Raw genomic sequence first — 22,046 nt, forward strand, 5'->3', positions numbered from 1 at the left:
CGCAACGAACCGAACTTCCCGCAACAAAGCAAACACATTCAAGCGAGGCTCAAGCCCCATTTAATGAGATTCCTTGGGGGCGCCAGACCAAACTGGTCCCTAGCATTACAGAGATGGACAAACAGATGCTGGAGATAAGGCCGAGAAGGAGGCTTTTCAGTAGCCGGGGAGAATCTCGACTTGTAATTATTAACTTACGGCATATTAATTTATTATTTGCTATTTAATGTGGCCAGCCCCCAAAAGCCCTCGTCCACTCCATCCTCCAGACGCCTGCCTCCTAGTATTTCGCTACCAGGCTGCGGGCCAAGTTCGCTTTTTTGACATTTGATGTATTTATGTGGTCTGGAGGAGCCGGCTTCTTCGCTTTCTTGCTTTCTGGCTTTCCTGCTTTCCTGCTCTCTTGCTCGCTGTGAGCGATTTGTGGGAAACTGTCCTGTCATGTGTTGAGTCCGTCTGGCATTCGCTTTTCTCTATTTTGATTGAGTGATTTATTCGGAAATTGTTGTTCTCGCAAAAAGGTATAATTAAATGGGCATAATGATGCCAAAGGGAAAGGCCAACGCACAGCCATCAGAGGTTTGTGGCTGAAAAGCGGGGTTGCAGGGTCTGATTCACGGGAACGGAGGAGTGGACTTCAGCAGGTGCTCCATTGGGAAATTGCTTGCACTGGTAATGGAATCAGATTGACGTGGCTTCATATTAGTGGGAATAAAATGGCTTAAAATGAGTTTAGAAAATGAGTTAAAAAATGGGTAAAGTTTAGTGCTTTTATAAATTACATATTTATAAAATTCTTTTATTTTATTCCCTTTAATTTTTTTTTAATAAAAAAGATGATAGACTATTTATGTAATACAAATTTATGGCCATTAGCAGAGTATCTGATTTATAATAGACGATTAAGCTATTAGTTGAATAGCATGGAATCATTCAAAAAAACAACTTCCTTAGTTGCATAATCTTTCATCGGTAACGATCTTTAATCCAAAACTCTCCACCACCTGCTGTTCACCTGTCTACCCCCCACATTTACCCCCTCTCAATCCATTCAAGTAGTTCTTCCATTCTAGGTGCGACTATCGGGATATATAAATAAAAAAGAAATGATTTCTTTGTTTACACACACATAAGGAAGTTATCGAGTGGCCAAATGTGCTATAAATAAATGCATTTAACTCGGGGTTTTCCTGTAGCCACTGAGCTACCACCCCCTTTCTTTTATTTCTCCACTGGTTTTCTTTTATCCCTCTTTAACTCTCCTACTCTTATTTATTTATTTATTTTTTTTACCTCTAAGAATTGTTGTTTTTTTCGTTTTAGCCTGGCTTCCGGCGACATAAAACTGCCGTTTGTTCTGCTTTCTCCTCCCCCTTCTTCGACTACTTCTTCTGCTGTTCCTTGCCAATAGAAAGAGAGGGGAGAGGTCGCAGGAAAGAGAGGGAACCAGTCAGAAAAAGAAGAGGGAGCCCACGAGCAGCTGCCCATTGGCGTTTGCTCCGCTTGAATAATCCAACTTTAGTTTGGACTTCTTTGGCTTTTCTGCTTCTTCTCCGGCAGATAGCTTCCTCTTCTTCTTCATCGTCTTCCAGTGGTTTCTTCCCTGCTTCTTCTTTTCGAGGCCCTGGTCATCCACAAGTTGTGCGATTCCGAGTTTGGTTTTGAAAGTAATTCGTCTGTAGGATAGCCATGTGCCCATAATTATGGATTTCGGGCGAGGGGAAAAATGTGGTGAACGGCGGAGGAGGCAGAGGTCCAAGTTCAACCCACCCACATTTTATTGTTATCGCTAACAATAGCCAAGACCAACGGAAATAAAAGAGGCAAGGGCAAGAGTTGCAGAAGTGTAGCACAGCTGCTGCCTGGATCGTTAAAGTTTAAGTTCCAAAGACTTGGTAATGGAGACCTGAAACTGATAAAATAAATGGGACTTCCCCTGTGGGACATAAGGCTTGTGGGGTCTAGGGATCAACATCGGTGGATATATTTGTCTACTTAAATTGCCACAATTTGATTTTATTTGTATTTTCGAAATCTCTTGTTGCGGCTTTAATTTAAATTAAATGGCTTAATAAGCACAATTTTATAATCATTTATATAATAATTTATAAACATATTTAATATTTTTTGTGTATGTATAGCTTTTTTTAATTTCTTCCCATGGTAATTTTGAAAGCTCAGAACGGTCAAATTTGTCCTTAAAGATATCAAAAGTATGGCAATATTTATAGTGTGGATTTTATAGCAAATGTTCATGGGAAAAACGTTTATAACCCTGAATAGTAAGAGCAATTAACAAACTGATATCATTTCATTAAGCTCGAATATTCGTAGACTCTCTGTTAACTCATGTTCAAAACCCAGATGCCCAACCCTAGGTTAGCGCATCCAACTCACTCACTTCAAGATAAAAGCAAATAAAAAAGCTATAGACAAAGAGGAAAAAGCCCAGGCAACGGCTGGGGCGAAAAAAAATGCATAAAATGCCAGAGGCAAGCAAAATGCAGGCCGCGACTGCGCAGTGGCGGCGCTGCTCCCCAGACTGCTGCAGAATCGGACCCAGAATCAGTCGGTGCATTGAACCCCGCGGTCTGGGCCTGGTCCACAATTCCATTCCACTGCACGCAAAACTAGAAACGTTCCTCTGCCAGCGATCGAAATATACACACGGCCAAACGGTGTGGAGATCCGGGGTATTGGGGGTATCGGGGCACCGAAGCTATAGACATCGGACGGACTTTCGCACGAATGCACAGGCCAACGTGTGTTCCAGCTGTTGTGACTTCCACAGTGATCAGTCGCCAAGGCGAAACTATCAAATATTCTTACTCGATCCCGATAGTTTTCAGATTTTCAAATTTTTCATTTTTAAATATCAAACCAGCCCAATTACATAGTTATCCACAAAGATAATTTTAATATCTTACAATCCCTTTCCTTCACCGATCTTAAACAGGTAATTTTATATTCAAATTTTGGAATTAATCCAAAAGGGAATTTAATTCTAAAATTTTCCCTTTGCTAGTTAACGTTAATAATATAAAAATTTTTAATTTCACTTACCAAAATATATATATTTTTGGCATTTTTTCAATCTTTTAGTCTACATATAATTATATGATTCTGTTTTAATTTAAAATTTTTCTTTTTGAAATATTTCACAATGAGTGAGTACTGTGTAAGGGGTTGAGTCAGCCAGCGATTAGAAGCCTAAAAGGAAGTAATGTTGCAGAAAATGCAAAAACCAGAGAGTGCAAGCGGGAACGAGATGGGGAAATGGAAAGAGCGAGAGATCGGATTGCCGCTGCGCCTGCGTGGCAGAACAGGACTCTCCCCGTCTCTTTCCAGCAACATCAGCCCATCTCTTTCTGCTTCGTACGCTTGGCGATTTTTTATGATGACTAAAATTGAAAAACGAAGCTGCGGTAAAAGCTAAAGAGCCCCCTCTCTACCCCTTCCTGGGTTATTATTGTTGTGGTCTTGGGGTCTCTTGGCGTGTGTGTAATTATCCAAGGACGCCGCTGAGTAATGAAACGACCTTGAGTGCAGCTACACACAAGTAAACACACACACACACACTCACACACACCAGGTGTATCTGGACTTTGGGCGTGATTTTTTCTCGATTTTCATGGACTTTACTTTGGCAGCAAACTCATTTGTTACACATGGACAAAAGAATAGAACAGAACTAAAAAATATATTAGCTGATATGCCCAACAATTTGTCAGCGTCACATGGCACGGGGGCGGAAGGGGCGGGGTGATCTGCAATGAACAAAAGAGAACGCCCACCGCAAGATACAGCACCAAAATGGTAGGGAAAATAAAAGAAAAGAACAGAGCAGGGGAAAAGAATAAACCCTGCAAGAATCGAAATGAATGTGAAAACGTTTTTTGTATTTGTCTGGCTGCAGATCTTTGAGCCGAAGTAATCGATCTTGGTTGAGATATGCCAAGTGAGTTATGAACACAAAGCTATTTTCGGAAAGCTTTTAGTTTTCTATAAGTTTACGATCAAGATGTTTGCAAAGTATTCCGAAATGATTAACTATTACAGATTTATATAATTAAATGTTCAGGTTCATAAAACTTTCAGCCTGTTTATATACATTAGATGTACTCCCAATCGCATTAGTAAATGGTACATTTTTAATTTTGTTGTTCCAAACAATACACTTAATCGATTAATCGCAAAATTTTATTTCGTAGTAAATGTTAATTTTTCTTGTTCTGAAAATTAGAAATAATTTTAATTGAACTAAGGGCCAAAAAATTAGTCTAAGAAATTAAACAATTGTTACATGCATTTTAAACTATTCGGTACGAACATTTTCTCAATAAGATGAGTATTAATTTAATACCACGAAAACATCAAAATAAAACTTATGTGGTTTTAAAACTTGGGCTTAGGCAACAGTATAGGGGCTATCTTATTTACTATTGAATTAATACGTATACTTTAATACTGTCTGTAGTTTATTTTCAAGATACGCCTATGAAAACCACACTTTTAATTTTTTTTTGGGTGTACATAATGAAATCTGAAAAATATGCTGGGCTTGTCCTGTTCTAAAGAATTAGCGGACCTATTTTTTACAAAAATTGGGTATTGATTTGACCAAAACCACACTTTTTAATAAGGCGTGTAGAGCTTAAATCGATCTTGAAATTTTAGTTTTAAATTTGTTTTTTTACAATTGCAAGAACAGAAATTATTAGGTTGCCTTCAACTTAAATACATTTGATAAAGTTCTATCAACAATAAAATTCGCTTTATGTTTCTGAATGGTACAGTGTAATATTCCTTCTTTTACGTATCATATCCCGCCCCATCATCATCATCATCCCATCGACTGGGGACTAGGCATTCAACTAATCAGCCACAAAGCAAAAATTATTGCCATTTTTTACGCGCTGCTTCAAACGCGGCAGAAACCGCAGCCACCAACAAACAATGAACTTACAACATCTCTACACTTAAAACAATACAATTTCAACTTCTATTGGAAAATGGTGATCCAATGTTGCACAGTTATTCAGTCAATTTTAAAGAGATTAAAGCTGTTAAAGATATTTGTTACTTTAGTCCTAATCAATGTATTCTATTTATGTAACAGGAGTGTTGAAATTATTCCCAAACTATTGTATTGCATTTTCTGAGATTTTTGCATAGTGTACCTGCTGTTGTTTTGGTTGTTATTATCTCTAGTTGCTGTTGTTGCTGGCATGCCAACAGGCTATCCACCATTAGGCCATAATCATCATCACACACGCCTTGGCCAAGGCCAGATACCCGAGCTCCATTCCCCGATCTCCAATCCCCGAATCCCCGAATCCCGGACCCCGCTCCACTCCTCGAGGAGTGCCAAATGACTTTTGTCTATGAAGAAGAGGGATAAGACTTGTGGACGCGAGGGGGTCGGATTGAAGGCAACTATTTTTAAGTATAGGTTTCGGTTTCATTGTTGCATTTCTTTTTGCGTTTATGAAATTAATGAACAGCTTGGCCGATCCTCCTTGGCTGCCTCTTCATTCTGGTAAACAGATTGTGGAGGCCGAGGAAAAAATAAGACGGTTGCATCATTTTCGCCGACTCTTTTGTTGTTGGCCATTTATTGACCCGCATTTTTTCGGCCTTTGCGCATGCGCAATTTGTTCAGACCCTCGGGCCCATCAACTTTATACTCGTACAATTGAAATGTAAACAACGTCATCGCTCGCACATTCCATGTGCCCCTTTCCCACTATTTTTTACCTTTGATTACTTCACTCATTTGCATGTGTTGATCGCTGCTTCCTTTTTCGCACATTTATTTATTTATTTGTCTTGCAATTATCCCACCATCAAAGACGCATAAGAAGCACTCGCTTTTATTTTCAATTTGCATTGCTCAAGAGATATTTTTAATGACATATTTACTTACTCTTTTTTTTCTGTCTCATTGCAGGTATGTGTGAAATAAATACTCGGCTATTTTCGGTATGACTCTTGTCCATGGTGAGTGAATCACTAATTTTTAAAAAGGCACCCTCCACTCTAGGTCATCGATAATAATCAGCAACACACTATTATATTGAACAATATTGTTCCAAATACATACCTTTTTATTTTGGAGAAAATCTTTTCCATCGTAATCAGTCTAAAAAACTCACTTTAGGCCAGCAAACCTTTCACGTTAAAATTTTTGACATTTCTTGAGTGCTGTTAAAAAATCTCAACTTTTACAGTCATTAAAGTTGTCGCATAAGAGCAGAAATTTCCCATAAAAATGGTTTAACAACGTTTCCAATAAGAACCATAAAAGTTCACCTCGCAAAAGATCAGTATCGTAAAACTGCATCATTAATAACTCGCAATCGATCATATTTTCATGTCCCAAGTTGCCACCCGTAGATGGCGCCCCCAAAGATTTATGTTTGTCTTCAACTCTTGAACTTTTGCGCGAAAATTTAACTGTCAGTCGATCTGTGCAGATCCATGGGGGTGGACAGGGATTCCGGCGATCCGGCTATCCGGCGATGGGATGTGTTTCGGATTCGGTTGCGCTAATTAGTGGGATTAATTGGTTTCGTGTTCGGCCCAGACCTCACCTAGTAACCTCCATAAAACAATTAGAATCGACATAAAAGCTGGCATTTCAGTCCCCGGCGGAGGAACCAGAAATGAGTCAAGTCAAGAGTGGCAGTAGAGGTGGGCTCCCAATTTGGCTGTGGTCCAACTCGGTTCCAGTTTCCCACTGGGCTTGCTGTCAAATTGCAGCGGCTGCTACTGAGATTGTGGGCGTGTCGACAGCCCACACTGACATCCAATTGGCAATATGAAAAAGAGAAAAAATACAAACACAAATAGCAAAATGAAAAGACCTAACCTAAAGCCAATAAGTGGCATTAGCCAAATGTGGTAAAACCATTTGGCAACTTGTTAATAAGCAATTGCAACGCAAAAATCAGATGGAAGGTGCGTTTCACAAACAAAAGTCGGATCGAGCGCAGAGCAGTTTTGTTGATAAAAGAAATAATAAATAAACTTCATAATAGTTATTAATTTGAGTAAAACTATTTCCTTTGCTCGTTTTGCAATAAATCTTTTTGTATATATTATAATAGATAAGGAATTGGAACAATCAAAAATTTTAAGTTTTCGTGCGAGAAATAAAATAAAGATTGCTTGATTCTCTGGCATAGTATACATATATACATAGGTCATACCATTAGTCCTTAGAATTCTCTATCTTTTGACTGGATTTGTTAAAGATTATTCAGAAAATTATCCACAAAACAATGTCAGTTTTTAGGGAGATTAGTTAGAAAGCTAACGAATTTTTCTATCTTTTCACAAGTCCTTGCTATTTATGAAACCCACCGTAAGTATTCCCATCGATATGTGTGAGATTTTACATCGTCGAACAGCAAATTTCCCACAATCGTTTTCTTAGGTGTGTTTTGATTTTGATTTTTTTCTACCATTTGTCTGCGCTTCACTGACCACAAAGAAACCGAACCCAACCCAAACCCAAATCGAAAGCTAAATCCGAACACAAATCCATAACACCGAACCCCATATGCAAATATGCAAATTCTGCGCGATGTAAATGCGGGGGGTTAACAAAGATAAGTGTGACAGCTGAGCGACGATTTCTTGAGAAATTATGGACAGTAGTCGGCCGTCGCGAACAAATAACAATAAATTCATCTGTGGGCTGGGAAGCAGGAAGCATCTTTTTTTGTTTTTTCTGAGGAGTCCTCTAACGCCCACTCCTGCTACTGCCACTCCTTCTCCACTGCCACGCCCCCGCCGGAACTTAATGATGTGCAAGACTAACTGCATTAGAAAGTCTAAGATTAAAGCATAATGCATGTGGAAAGTGGATGCAAGTGGAGAGGGAAAAATGCAAAGAGTATTGCAGGAGCAGAAATTCGGGGAAATAGATGAGAAATGAAAGGATATTTTGTTTCTACGATAACCAAAATGTGGGTGGCATTATTATATTAAAAATGGATAAACAGTACTGAAATTTGGTCAACCAATTTGCAATTTTCCAACAAAGCGTGGAACAATATGTAAAACCATTTGATATATTTATTTATAAATTTACACAATTCTAACTAGCTTTATTTTCAAAAAAAAATTGTATAAATGTAATTACGTTTCTGTTGATCTCGCTAATTCAATCTAAATACACAATTTGTTGTTTGATATCATAAAATAAATAAATCAAAATAAGAACAATTGCCTTTCTTATTTTGTCGTCTAATGTTGGTGGGAATTATCACCAACATTAGATAAGCTTACCACAAAACCGAAAAATCCAAAGAAACTTGTTCAGTCAGACTACAATTGATTTGCCTCGGGATTTCGACTTTAATTTAAAACAACATTTCAATTTCCACCAACACTGACAGCTATCTCAATTGCCTGCCCGCAACGGCAGTTGATATGCCATTTAGCTAACAACCGACTGTCAAAATATGCTTATTTATTGTAATAATAATTCATTTGATTAACTTGCTATGAAAAAAGCGAAACAAACCCAAAAACAACAAGCTAAACTCCCCATTAGCCTTTCTAAACCGTGGCCAACCCACATCCCACATCCCACTCCCCCTCGCGACTTCACCATTAAAAAACGCTCACGTTTAAGATGTCCGAAAAAAATAGAGAGCGACTTCAACTAAACACCACCAGTTGACTACTGTGCGGAAAAAGAGGGTCTATATCTACATATATATTATTAGCTATTTATACAGCTTTATTAAATGGTTGCAAATAAATATAAATTCAAACTTGACTTTCAAATAATTATATTTATATATATTTGATTTAAAAAGTTTGAAATGCTTTATGTAAAAAACTTAATAATCTACGACAGTAATATATATATTTTAGCTTACAAAAACCTATTTTATTTAATTTATTTTTGTTTTGAAATCAAATTCATAATGACTTGGCCCATCTCTTTTGTTTTCAACATAATAAATAATTACTTGATTTGGTAGAGTGCTAATGAAAAGGAATAGATTTTTTTAAGTACTGTTAAACTCCGTTTTCAATTCAACTCGTGATCTTGAGTAAACATGAAAAGAAAATAGCCAATATGGCAACACTAAGAAAAGAGCTCTTCACCGAAAGAAAAGCTCAGCCTCTGCCTGCAGCAGGAAAGGAAAACTCTTTGGATTTTGTTTTTTATTGAACCATTATTAAGTTATAAACACGCTGCTATTAATACAAACACAAATAAATATGCAGCGAGCGTGTGTTGGTTTTGTCTTCGGTTTTCTTGGACATTCGGAAGATCGAAGTGAAAGGTTTTCCCATTGCCAGGACTTCCACTCGATTCGTGGAAAATGTGTGATAAATAAATATTAGAGCATGCTGTATATTCTGCGAGCTCTGTTAGTGGGCGCAACATTTGGCTGTTGTTTTTATAGCCCGCTCGCTCTGTTTAATGGCCCATTTCGAATGGAGTTGCTGGGTTTTCTTGTGTCAAGTGGGCGGCTACCGAGGGGGTGTGGCCCTGCTTTTCACAGTTCAATTTGTGAAGCATCAATTCGCTGCTCAGATTTGGGTTTCGATTATAGCGTGAGCCCATCAAAACGGAAAAAACAATTAGGCGAAAGGATTTTCGAAAGGGCAGTCTCCAAGCTCACATGCACAGAGATTGTCATTTAGTACACTTGAGAAAACTACGGGTTTGCGTTTACTTAGAACACTTTAAATTATTAGTTTAATTTTGAAGAACTATTAAATCATATATTTCTAAAAAAGTTTTGGTAATGACATTTAAAGGAATTTACCCATAACTTAATAAGCTTTTGGTTTTTATTTGTTATTTTGAAATTTGTTCACTAAAACAATATTGTGTTTTTTTATTATTTATTTCGTATTTTATTATAAATCAAAATCTGCAGAGAAAGTATTTAGAAAATATTTAAGAAAATAGTAATGATTATCCATAATGTATGTATCCTCTGTTTCATTTGGTATTAATTATATGGAACATTTTTTAAAGAAACAATTAGATAGCTCGTAATAGTGGGTTGGGTTTTCTTCCAATTAAAAATCATATGCAATATTTTATTAAAAGACTTAAGCAAAGAAAACAAAAGACGTAACTAAATCTGAATGATGTGAAAAATCGTTAGCATTTAAATCGTTTGCCTTGATCTGTCTAAGTGCGGCAATTGGTGCGGCAATTTGTTTCCGTTAAGTCCTGTAAGTAAAACGGCAAACGGAAAATGCCTATGAAACCATTTTTATGAGCATTTTCATTTTCGTGTTTGCCAAGCATTACCATAGTACCACAGCCTCAGCCACAATCGCAGTCGTAGTGCAGCCGAAACATTTGGCACACTGAATTTAAGAACCATAATTTGCCGTTAGCCGCAGGATAAACCACGCAAATTTATCATGAGAAAAAAAGCACAGCGAAAACAGCAACAAATAAAATGTTGGGAAGTGAAAATGAAAAGCGCGCAAAGTGCTGAGGGGGAGCAGATAGTGTGACCAGTGATGCCCAGAAAGCTGCAAAGTGGTCCGGGTTAACAGTGCATTACTATAATGAAATCAATCTGGATCTAATGTGATTATTCTAACACTACTTTTGAACTCCGTATCCTGGGAGCTTTTTTAAATAGAAAGTCGATGTAAAGCTACTAATTTAGAGGTAAATATCATCCCCTCTGGTATAATAAATACAACGTTTTTTATTGTTAGAATAATAATTTTAGGAATTTAAAAAATACAAAACAAAATATTATTATTGTATGATAATTTTAATTATAAAGTTAAGTTTGAACATATATTAAATACCTATTTATTTTAATTTAAAGGCTTGAAACCTAAAAACTAGATTTTAGTACCTAAAATTTTGTGAAAACTCAATTTTTATATACCAATAATTCTTACAGAAATTTTAATAGTTGATAAGCGCATTTTAAGTTCAAAAATAGTTAAAACTGTTCTTAGCCTAAAATGGCAACACTGATAAAGAGATTCCGAGGGACATTTGTCTGTTCGGGCTAGTCTATAAATTACAGCTGCTAGTCGGTCTTCCCCTCTTTTTCACTGGGCTTATAATCAGAATTTGCGCTTTCACACGCCAAACAAGAGGGGGTGTTAAAATGGCGGTAATGTGGCGAGGGGAGTGGGGAGTGGGGAACAGACCGCAGTTCCGCTCGTTATCTCTCTGACACAATCAACTTGGGGCCAACTCGGGGCCAGTGCCTCTAAAACTAGGCTTAGCCCGCTGTCTGTGCCGAGTTTTTTCTTTAGCTTTTTTCGGATTTTTTAGACGTTTCTGATAAGCCATCTGCTCCAAATTCTTTTTTCTTGCACTTTGTTGCCGCTTTATTTTTTGGCGCTTCCTTTTGTTGAAGTTTGCGCTTGGGCAATTTATGGCTGAGGCTTTTTATTAGTTCATGATAAAATGCTTCTTAAAACGAGGGTGGACTAAACAATTAATAGTAATGAATTCCTGTTCATAAGGAGCACATTATTAATATGTCAATCAAAAATGAAGAATCAGTTCTGCCATATTTTAAGTCATTTTAAAAACATTTTCCTAATATATCTTTAGAGATTTTAGTCCACATGCTATATGAAGAAACTGCATTTGCTAAAACTTTAAACTTCTTAAATTAATAATATTTTTTATCAAAATAACACCCAAAAAAATTATATTATAAAAGAGCAGAGGGCTATATTTTGTCATTAGATTTGGCACGATAGTTTTAACAAAACCCATTTTCACTATACTAAAAGAACACCTCCAATCATCAGCAAGCCGATTAAATCTGGAAATGTTCGTGGAGAAAACTCGCAAGATAATCTTCCCACTTGTCAAACTGCCCTCGGCAATTGAAAGTTGATGCCGTTTGGTCGATCAGCCCATTCAACTGCCTTATCAACTGCCATTTAAACTCGCATTTAGACTCATTGTACAATCTCCGAACTGTCCTCGGCAGCGGCATTAACTCCTTTTTATACTGCTATTGCTGCAGTTTATGTTTTTCCCCCTTTTTTTTTTTTGCTTTCTGCTGGGTTCTCTTCGGCGATTTCCGCGGTGTCTTTTTATCGTTGGCGTTCATCTGCCTCATTTATCATCATCGAAAATGTTGAAGCGTGTTGAGTTCGGTTTCGTTTCGAGCGCGCTCTTTTTTTTTATTATTATTATTTTTTTTTTTTTTTTTTTTTTTGTTTGGACAGGCCAGATTGCTGACCCACATTCCCCCCGCCCCAGCCCCTTCAATTGCCCCTACAATTTGGACTTCCTTGTGAGCTTTCTGTGTTTTATTTTTATTTTTTTTTTTTTTAGCTTTTTGGTTGCTCTGCTGTCGCTTTTCGGTTGATAAATATATGTTACACTTTTTTACTGTTATTGCCGAACCGCATGTGGTTTTGGCATTTCTCCTGGCTGGCTTATGGATTTTTCTTTTTTGGTGTGTGCTTTCGGAGGCGACTGCAACTCTTCCTTTCGAAATGCATTCGCTGCCCATTAATCGTTTGCGTCTTGTTTTCTAATTAAATTGCGGCCACACTAAGCACCCATGTGGGCGTCTTGTCTTCTGCTGTCCGGGGTAATTATTCTACAAGCAGAATTATTGAAATGGAACTTTTACTTTACATGGATCGCATAAAAAATATCCCGTCGACTTTCGACAAGACAAAATGCCTGTGTTTCTCAGTCTGTCGCCATTAAGTGGGCCAATTAGAGAGAGTGAGAATCACACGACGCAAGCCAGTTGGTGGGAGTCCAAGATTGGGGAGATGGGGAATTATGTGTGGGTCCCATGGGTGGTCGGCAGTGGCCATATGTGCTAATGAACTCGATCTTCCGAACGTGGATAATTTAACCCTTTACCGGAGGCCAAACTTTATGGTACTTAATGAAATCTACAAAATTTGTTTATAGGAAGTAACACCATGAATTAAACTTCTTTTTCGTACTATATAAATTAGACAATATTCTCTTGAACAAATTTACTATCTAAGCAAGAAGAATCAATTGGCACCAATACTAAAAATTTAGGTTTTTAATTGTAACTAATATATATTTTCTGGAGGTTTCAAAACCCATTCTTAGCCATGATCTCCTTAGGATTTTCTTAGAGCGGCACTTTCCCATGACCAAAGCCATTTGATGGCCTCTCCAGTCAAAGTCACGCTCGTTTTTCAGCAATGAACCAATAAAAGGCAACCGAAACAATGAGGGGAAAACAAAAGCGAGGACTAGAGGACCCTAGCAGAGTGTCAGGGCTATTTTGCAAATCCCTATGCCGACCCACACTGCGGCATTCCGTGGCGAACCATTCCATACGATCCATTCCAAAGTCACGACACCCACAGTCAAGGTAATTCCCAGCCAAATTTTGGCATTACCCGAAAATAGTGTTTTACCTCTTTGGCTTTCCGTCCCATTTCGTCTGTCAGTGGTCCGCGTCACGTGTGTGCATATTTATTAGGTCATCTAATTGTGTTTTCCATTTCCATTTCGGACATGCAGCGGATTTTCCCAAACGGTTTTCCCACACACACACACAACAATTTTTGTGTTATTTTTTAGTGTTCCTTTTGCAACGAGTTTTTGCTGTCCGCTTTTTGGTACTCCGCACAAATATGTGAAATGGAGTACAGCGGAAGACCGTTGGTTGTTTAACTTTGTTATCGATGCGTTAATAGTTTTAATTAAAATACTGCAAGTGTGCTGGCTTTTAAATTTTTTGATAAGCGCGGACATGTGGAATATATAAACCAATATTTTATTAAATAATATTTTTAAAATGAAAAATGCTATTTGCTTTTAAGCAAAACTATTGAAAAATCTTTTAAAAACATTTCTAACTTACTTTACTTAAGGTTAGAAAAAAATAGTAAAATCTATATATTTAAGAAAACTACAATAAACAAATAAGTTTTGCTTCCGTTTCAAACTTCTCAGGTACAAACAACCTGCTCATTCTTGACCTAACTGAAACCCCAATTTGTTGCTGGAGGTGCGACCACCTACTAAAAGTTTTTGGTAAGACGAGACTCCAGCTGCAAGAGCTCTGTGGCGCATTTTGGCCAAGAACCCACGTCAGGCCAGATGGTGGCAGTTGCCACGCCTCCCGCCCCTTTGTACCCCCTCCCATTTTTCCGACCCAACAAATAACACGACATGTGCAGCACACACCTACTAAAGCGAGAAAGTCTTAAATTACACACGCACCCACATGAGCCCACAGAACTTTCTGTCTCTACCTTTTTGTAGTGCTGTCTTGCTCTTCTCTTTCTCCAGTTAAGATCCTCTTTTTGGCGTAGCTCAATGAATTAAATACATGTTGTCTTTAAACTCTTGAAGAGGGTATTATTCTGCAAATAAATTTGGTAAGGCTTGTTAGTATTTAAGACTGAACAAGTCTTATATTGCCCAAGCATAATGTATTTATAAAAAATACATACCTCAATCCTTGGTTGAGTATTAATTGTCGGTTAAACTTATTAGGACATAAATTGCAGTCTAAAAAATTGTACTTGAAAAATAAAGAATATCAAGAAGATTCCTCGAAGAGATTAAAAATCGTATTATTTTGATGTGAAAGATGTAATTAACTTTAACTTTTGACCATATCACCATTAGTATTTTTAACTTACAGTAAGCGCTAAAACTTAAAAAGCCTTTTAGCAATATTTAATAACTCTAAGTAAGGGTATTCAATTTGTCGAGAATATCATGATGTTTTCAATGGTGTCGTGCGCGTTGTTGCGTTTCCTCTTCGTGCAAGCGATCGTTCGAACACCTCGGGGCAGAAAAGATATATCTACATGGAGGAAGACGGAATATCGGGGAAGTCAGTTTGCAAATTTCGGGACATGGGCACTCAAATTACAGTTCATTGAGCCATTTGGGCAACTCAAACAAGAGCAGCGCCGGAGAATCTCTCCCGACACTTGACGGACTTCCTGACCCCATTTCCTGCAGCTGCAAGAAGAACCTTTTAACCAGCCCCTTCTTCCTTTTCGACTCTCTTTTTACACCGGACGAATTTTAACTATATTTTAATTACAATGACCGATTGGTTCTACTTGTTTATTTTTAGGAATATCCTCTGAAAGGTCTAAAAGTATCAGTCCTTTAACTTAAAAGTTGAACGCTGATTCTATCAAAATTGTTCTCATTGAAAAATGGACTTGCAGAAAAACTTTAAAAAATTATTAGAAATCAGAAATTTCTAAAAAACGAGTTTTGGTGTATTTGATGAAGATATAGTTTCTATTTTCAAAGTTGAAAACAAAATTAAATTTCATTTTTTTAAGTGTTGTGTTTCTTTTTATTTCATTTCACTTATGATAAATGAAGAGGCTGAGTTTCGTTTTCGGCAAACATTATTATATAGCAGTTACTCATATTCTGGCCACTTTTGTTGTGACAGGCAAGTGCTTGCCCCGTCTCTTTCTTTGGCCCTCTCGACTTCTCTTTCACGCCACACAAGTTGTCTCTTTCGAGCTGTGTGCTTCAGTTGAGTGAACATCATGTCCCCATGTTGTCGTTTTGGGGTCCTCATCATGTGATTTATGAAGCCAAGCGTTAAAGTGTTTTATTTTCATCGGGTACATTTTTTCCAGATCTGCACCCCCACCCGTTTTCCCTTTTGTCTCGCCATTTATCTTTCCTCTTACCTACTTGTCCGCACTTGGCTGAGAACATTTCACTTTTTACCCGAGAGCTAATTGCAACTGTTGCTGCCGGGTTGTTGCAAGTTGCAGGTTGCTGTGGTGTTGCCTCATATCATAAATCTTCAAACACTTTCACCTCCATTCAGTCCCCTGTCCTGCTCATTTACGCACTGAGTTGTTGTCCTTTTCCTGCGACAAACTCATTAGCAAGTCGCGACGCATTTAAAGTGTTTTCCTCTTTTTCACATAAAGTGCAGGAAAAATGGGAACAGGAACAAGAACAGGTAGAACCAAAAGGTAGACGAAGTGGTACTGAATGTGACAAGGTCGACCCATTAACCTGCTGTTCATTCATGCCGATATCACTCGCAATTTGTCACACTTGAACATTGGGTTTTATGACTCAGGGTCGTAAATTAAGCAGTTTCCAATTTTGGCCAGTTATGTGTGAAATAAATGTATTGTTAATATAAATATATTTATAGCTTGTCGGCATTTATGCTTTATCAATATTAATAAGATTAAACAAGGATTTTTGATCAGTAAAAACGAAAGATTTTAGAACAAAAGATTTTAAAACTAAAGCAAGAATAAGTACCAATAAAAAAATATAACTTGTACTTAAGTAAAATTAATTAAATTTTAAGCAATAAGTAAATTTTAAGTTCCAAAAAATCTACCTAAATGTACTTCCAAATAAAAAGATCTCAAAAACCATGCAATGAATTTTCTTATTTATTATTATAATTAATAATAAATAAATTATAAATTTTTAACGACCAAATTAGGCCTTAAATATGAAATTATTAGGCCCCCTTCAACGTTCATATTTTATAAGGACGAGATTGCAGACTACATATATACTTAACTGCACTATTAGCACTTGCATATTATTACCTTAACCTCCTTAACAGAGTTTCTGCCATAATTATTGCAATCAAGTGTAATCAAATTAAGCCGCAATGGAATTTTGGTAAGCTTCAAGGGAGCAGAGATAGTCTGAAACTTTTGTTTAAAGTACGTTTTCAAGTCAACTCGAGTTCCCCTTTTCCGATTCCCCCACCCCACAAAGTCGTACAATTTATTTGCATTTAACCTGCTTTCACTTGGCCATTGCCGTGTCATGACCAACCGGCAACTGCTGCCAACTGTTGCACATTCAGCCAGCCTGGCTAACGGACAACGGGTCGACGGACGGACAACCGGACCAGCGGACAGGCGACCCGGACAGGCGAAAAACACTTCTACTTCAGCTGCGGTCTTAGATTCCGTGTGGGTGGGCAAAGCGAAGAGCGCGAATCTGTATGCAAACGTGCACATAACCACTGAAAACAATAAGTTTTCCGATGAATAATTTCTTAACAGAAGGTCTGAATATTTTCTTCATAACTAAAATGGATTGTTAATCAAATAGGTTCGTAAAGATGAATATTATGTTGGCACCAACCAGAAATATACGTTTTAAAATTTTTTTAGATTGCCGACTGAGTAGTGAAGACTTGAGGATTTAAAAGTAAAATATTAGGGTCTACAACTTGTTTTCAAAATATTTTATTGTAATAAGAAAAAATACTTTTTTGAGGTTCCACAAGATAAACTATCTCTAAACCTTTTTTTTACCTTGCCGATATTTAATTGAAGTGTCTTCAGTTTCTACACAGTAGAAAAATACATTTTTATAGGAATTATCAAAAATTACATTTTTTTGATTTTATCCCCAGTGATTTGTACACATGTTTGTGCCCATAGGTGTGCACATGCATTGCGTTTTAATCTCTCAATTCAAATTCCAACTGGCGTCGCTCGTCTGCCATCCTCGCTTCTGCGGTTTTGACCAAGTGGGAAGTCAAAGTGGAGTGGGCGGAAAGTGTGGGAAAATGGGGAAAAGCGGAAAAGTGGGAGGTGGTAACACCGCTTAGCTGTCGCTGGTTTTTGGCCACTTTTATTTTTCGGGGGCGAAGTGCTAAAAGCCAGTACAAAAGCTAAATTGGTTTTCATTCATCATATGATTCCTGTGCCAGATTGGGTAATGGATGCTTTTTAAAACCAAACTCTTTACCAGCTTAACACTATTTTGGAATAACTATATAATAGTTACAAAATGATCAATTTACATTATATAAATTCAAAATATACAATATATTTGCTTAATTTTTAAATTTTGAAAAAACAAATATTTGCATTGTTTTGTCTTTAATCGAAGTATTTTTACAGAATTTTTGTATATAACTGTTATTATAGCGTATAGTAAAAATATTACCCACATTGTAGGTCACTTTTAGTTCTATCTGAATTTTCCCAGTCTCTTTCCCGCATTTATTTTTATTTTCATCTCATTGAAGTCATATCCATTGGCCACAATTTTCCCATTACAACCAACTGTTACTGAAGGTTTTTTTTCCGACTGCGACGTGATGGAATCTAGTTTAATTTCCCGCACGCGTTAAGCCGATTTCCGCCTTAAGTCCCACTCACAAAATATAAATAAAATGCTCTCCTCCAATGCGATGTGTGTATTTGGAGTTGCGATTTCAATATTCAGCCAGCCGGGGAAAAAAGAAGACGGAGTGAAAATCGGTTGTAGCATCAATCAGGCTTTGATTTTCACATGTCAAATATCGGCGATGAGCATAAATTCAAATCGCAAAAAAGAAAAACACAGTTGCCAACTTTCTAGCGGCAACATTCTCATTCAAATGATTTCGAGCGTGATTTAAGCGATCCCCATGCGATCGCTCGATCGATCGATCGAGATCTTGTTCTGCCAAGAGTGGAGTCCAAAGGTTTCTTTCTATCGCCATCCTTCTCAGCCCGATTCCCCCCGTTTTTTGCGCGATTTTCAGTGAGTTATCGCCGCGACACAATCACTTGTCATAAACATTAATTGAGCGTGAAAATCGCCAGAGAGTAATCATAATAAAGATGGATCGCTTTCAATCGCAATGCGATCGCTTCCCCAAAAGAAAGAGAAAGAGTTGAGACTGTAGACTGTAGACTGCAGACTGCAGACCGAAGAGTGGGGGATTCGGGGGGTGAATCGGCCTTTGGCACCCCATTAAAGAAGGCGAAATTGGGTCAGAATGCCGTCTGCTCTTTTTCTCCTTTCATCCTGTTTCGGCCTTTTGTCTGTGGATTGTGTGTGGATCGCTTTTTACTTTCAATTGTGACCTGCTTTGATCGATCGTACGATCGATGCCTGCCTTTTGATCATAATCGATGATGTTGCCAAAAAAAAACATATTTATATAAATGAAAGCATGTGAATGCACTGAAAAAACTTTTCGAATATAATAACATTTTTGAATAAAAATATTTCTTATTAAAAAACTGATAGTGTTTAAAACAAAATGCAGCCCTGGATCGTAAAAAGAAATAGAAATTTATTTAAGTAATTAAAAAGTGTTAGAAAAATAGTAACGGATATATAGAGTCCGTCCGTCCGCTTTTACGTAAACTAAAAATTCCCAATAGACTTATTCCTATTGCTGGTAGTATATAAGTTGGAACGAGCCGGATCAGACAATTTTTGGGAAGCCGAAACTTTCTTCCATTCTTGTTAAATATATAATTTTGTATACAAATTTATCAAGGTCTTAATAGAACAATTTTATATTTTCAAGAAATTTCAGCCTAAAAACTTAATCAACCATTTAAATTCTTTTTAGTTCGTAATTTAAAAGTTCAACTTGTTTTTGGCAATTTTAAATAATTTTTTTCTGTGCAAGTATATAGTTGTTCCTTGAACTGGGTCGAAATTTCTCTGGCATACGTTTGTTTTTTTCTTTCCACTCTTAGCCCCACTAGTCCACCTTCCTCAAACCTCCTGCAATATTTTTTATTTTTCTCGGTTTGTGATGTCTATTTTTGAGTATTTCCTTTTGCAGAGAAGCTGCGCCCACTCGATGGCCACATGTTGCATATGAAATTTATGCAAATCAGGGTACCAGGCGAAGAAGCTGCCAATAAGCCAAGCATAAATTACATTACCAAGATCCTTTCGGCCACATATTAGCATATAACCTGAACGGGGAGTTTCGATTTGGATCCGCCAGTTCCACCAGCAAATGTCTTCATCGCGATATCTCCCCCAAGTCCCCTGCTGGCCCCTTCTCCTTTAAATTTTCTCGATCTGCAGTGTCTGTCATTTTTGCCTGACACAATTACCGCAGCCTCTCTGTATTTTATGAAACAATTCAAAATCTTCTCAGGCTTCTGAAGAGTCTTTTCTGACAGAGGAGGGCAGTCTTCCCCCTTTTGCGGGGAACCTGCTCTCATTAGCCGCCAGTCGCGAGACATTATTAAGATTGTTCATATTTTTGCGATTATTAGTACGCTTTTGAGTGTGGGAAATGCAACTGAAACGGAAAATGAAGTGTGCAAAAGGCACTAGAAATGTTTGAAATTCTTCTGTGGCACTTTTGGGTCTTTCTTTGCTCCACTCTACCCGGAAGTTTGTCAGCTCAAGTGCTGGAAATAGGGAAATCATAGACCTCTAATTTATGATTAGCAGGTATTACTCGTACAACGGTTCTTGCATTTAATTATCACAGTTTTCTGGCCGTAATTAGCGGTTCCAATGGAAGCAGTGTTCCGAAAAAGAGAAGTATTGCCTTTAGTTGAATTTTTAATTATTTTAAGCATTTGCATATACGGTCTAACCTTATTTTTTCGTGGAATGGTTTTTAATGCAGTTGGAACTTAAACAAGTTAAAGCGACTATTGGAATTTAAGACGCATTTTGGCTGTATTTTTTCTACAACTTATAGATGTTCTATTAATATTAATCAGTAAATATTTTCTAGAAAAGTTCAGTACTCTTAATTTTGCGACTTAAATAGCTATTTTATAAAATATAACATTAAATGTGTTTCAAATCTTTTATAATATATAATATATATAAATATATAATTAAATTATTTTTTATGATCGAAACATTTGAATTTTCTTTATGTTCTACATGAAATACATTTGTCTTTTTATGACAATTTTTGTTCACAAAATCTATATATATTATTATATATTGATGTTTAAGTTTGATATTGCCAACAACATGTTCTGCTATCTCAGCAACATATGCTACCATCAGCAACACAAACTCCACTCTGCAACATGTTGCTACACAGGAAAAATAGAATTCTTAAATGATAGCTCATTGGATATTAATTAAATAAAACAGCTTTAATATATTTTGCTTATAAATATAATATACTATAAAAAAAGATGTCTAATAATAATAAATGATGTCTAATTTGAATAGTTTTCTGAATAGATGGCTAGTTCAATAATAAAATTACTCTTACTTTTGCGGAAATCTTAATTTTATAATATTACTATCTCAAACCAATCTGATTTGTGTAAACACAACAGTTAAATATCCAAAATGAATACTTTTTGAATTTTATAAATTTGTTTTGTGTACTCAACCTGTTCTCAACATGTAGATCGAGACTTGGCTCGTGCTCTACTCTCTCTCTCTCTTTCTCAATTCTCTGCCGCTATTAAGCCGGTTAACCGGCATCTCGCTCCTTGTTTCTCTCTCTCTCTCTCTCTCTCTCTCTCTCTCTCGCTCTCTGTGTTTACCTGAGCTTACCTGCAGTTTGCAGATCTTCGTTGCGATCTTCGCGGCTTCAACGCTCAAAAATTACTGGCTGTCATTTCATTCCAGCAGCTCCGCGGTAACAGACGTCGAACTGTCGCTCTTTTTCCGCATGCGTTTTCCATTTTCCGCTGTGAGAATTTTCACTTCAGCCACAAACACTTGTGGAATTCGCTAGTGTACAATAAGAAAAGATCGCGTTCTGGAAAAGAAATTTATGAACACATCAGAACAAGAACGACAAACTAGTGCATCGAGAATAAAATGGAAAAGTAAACAGTTTGAAGTGAAAAGGTTCCAAATAACAAACTTGCAACAAATAAAATGTATAAGTTTGTCTTTTAAAACATTTGAAAAATTGTATTCACCGAATGAAATGGAGTAAATCTTAAAGATTAAAAAACAAACCTGTGGAATTTTGGCGTAAGTTTGATAAATCTTGTTTTTTTTTTTCTTTAAAACTCTATTTCACATACTCGCTTAGTTGAATAATATACAAATAAAGATTTTAAGGGATAACTGAATTAAAATTACTGGATAATATCCTATGATAGAATAATAGACTTGAACTTTTTCTTTATCATAATATAATATTTACTATCTTAAGATCAATATGAGCGTGTCTCCAAAATAAAATGCAAATTCAAAAAAAAATATCTTCTAATCGCAAGTTGATTAATATTTTGCCTACGTTTTGTTGAATAATCAAATGCGAACCTATTTATTATCGCCCATCGATAAGATCGCATCTTGAGATAAGACATTTGTAAAAAAAAGTAATGCCCAAATGAAA

At 36.8% G+C, this 22,046-nt stretch overlaps 1 protein-coding gene across 5 annotated transcripts in view; it reads left to right on the top strand.

Annotated features, from left to right (window-relative positions):
* The window catches only part of LOC108143200 (nascent polypeptide-associated complex subunit alpha, muscle-specific form), a 130,015-nt gene that overhangs the window by 69,683 nt on the left and 38,286 nt on the right, over nt 1–22,046 (top strand). The window contains exon 1 of one of the 5 annotated variants that reach the window (XM_017267458.2): nt 21,504–21,676. The exons of the other annotated variants lie outside the window; for them this stretch is intronic. The gene's annotated coding sequence lies outside the window, so the exon portion shown is untranslated. Of the gene's footprint in view, nt 1–21,503; nt 21,677–22,046 lie in introns of those variants that run through there. 5 annotated transcript variants of the gene reach the window in all.

This window comes from Drosophila elegans, unplaced genomic scaffold (genome assembly GCF_018152505.1).
Source record: "Drosophila elegans isolate 14027-0461.03 unplaced genomic scaffold, ASM1815250v1 contig_208, whole genome shotgun sequence".
NCBI lineage: Eukaryota > Metazoa > Arthropoda > Insecta > Diptera > Drosophilidae > Drosophila > Drosophila elegans.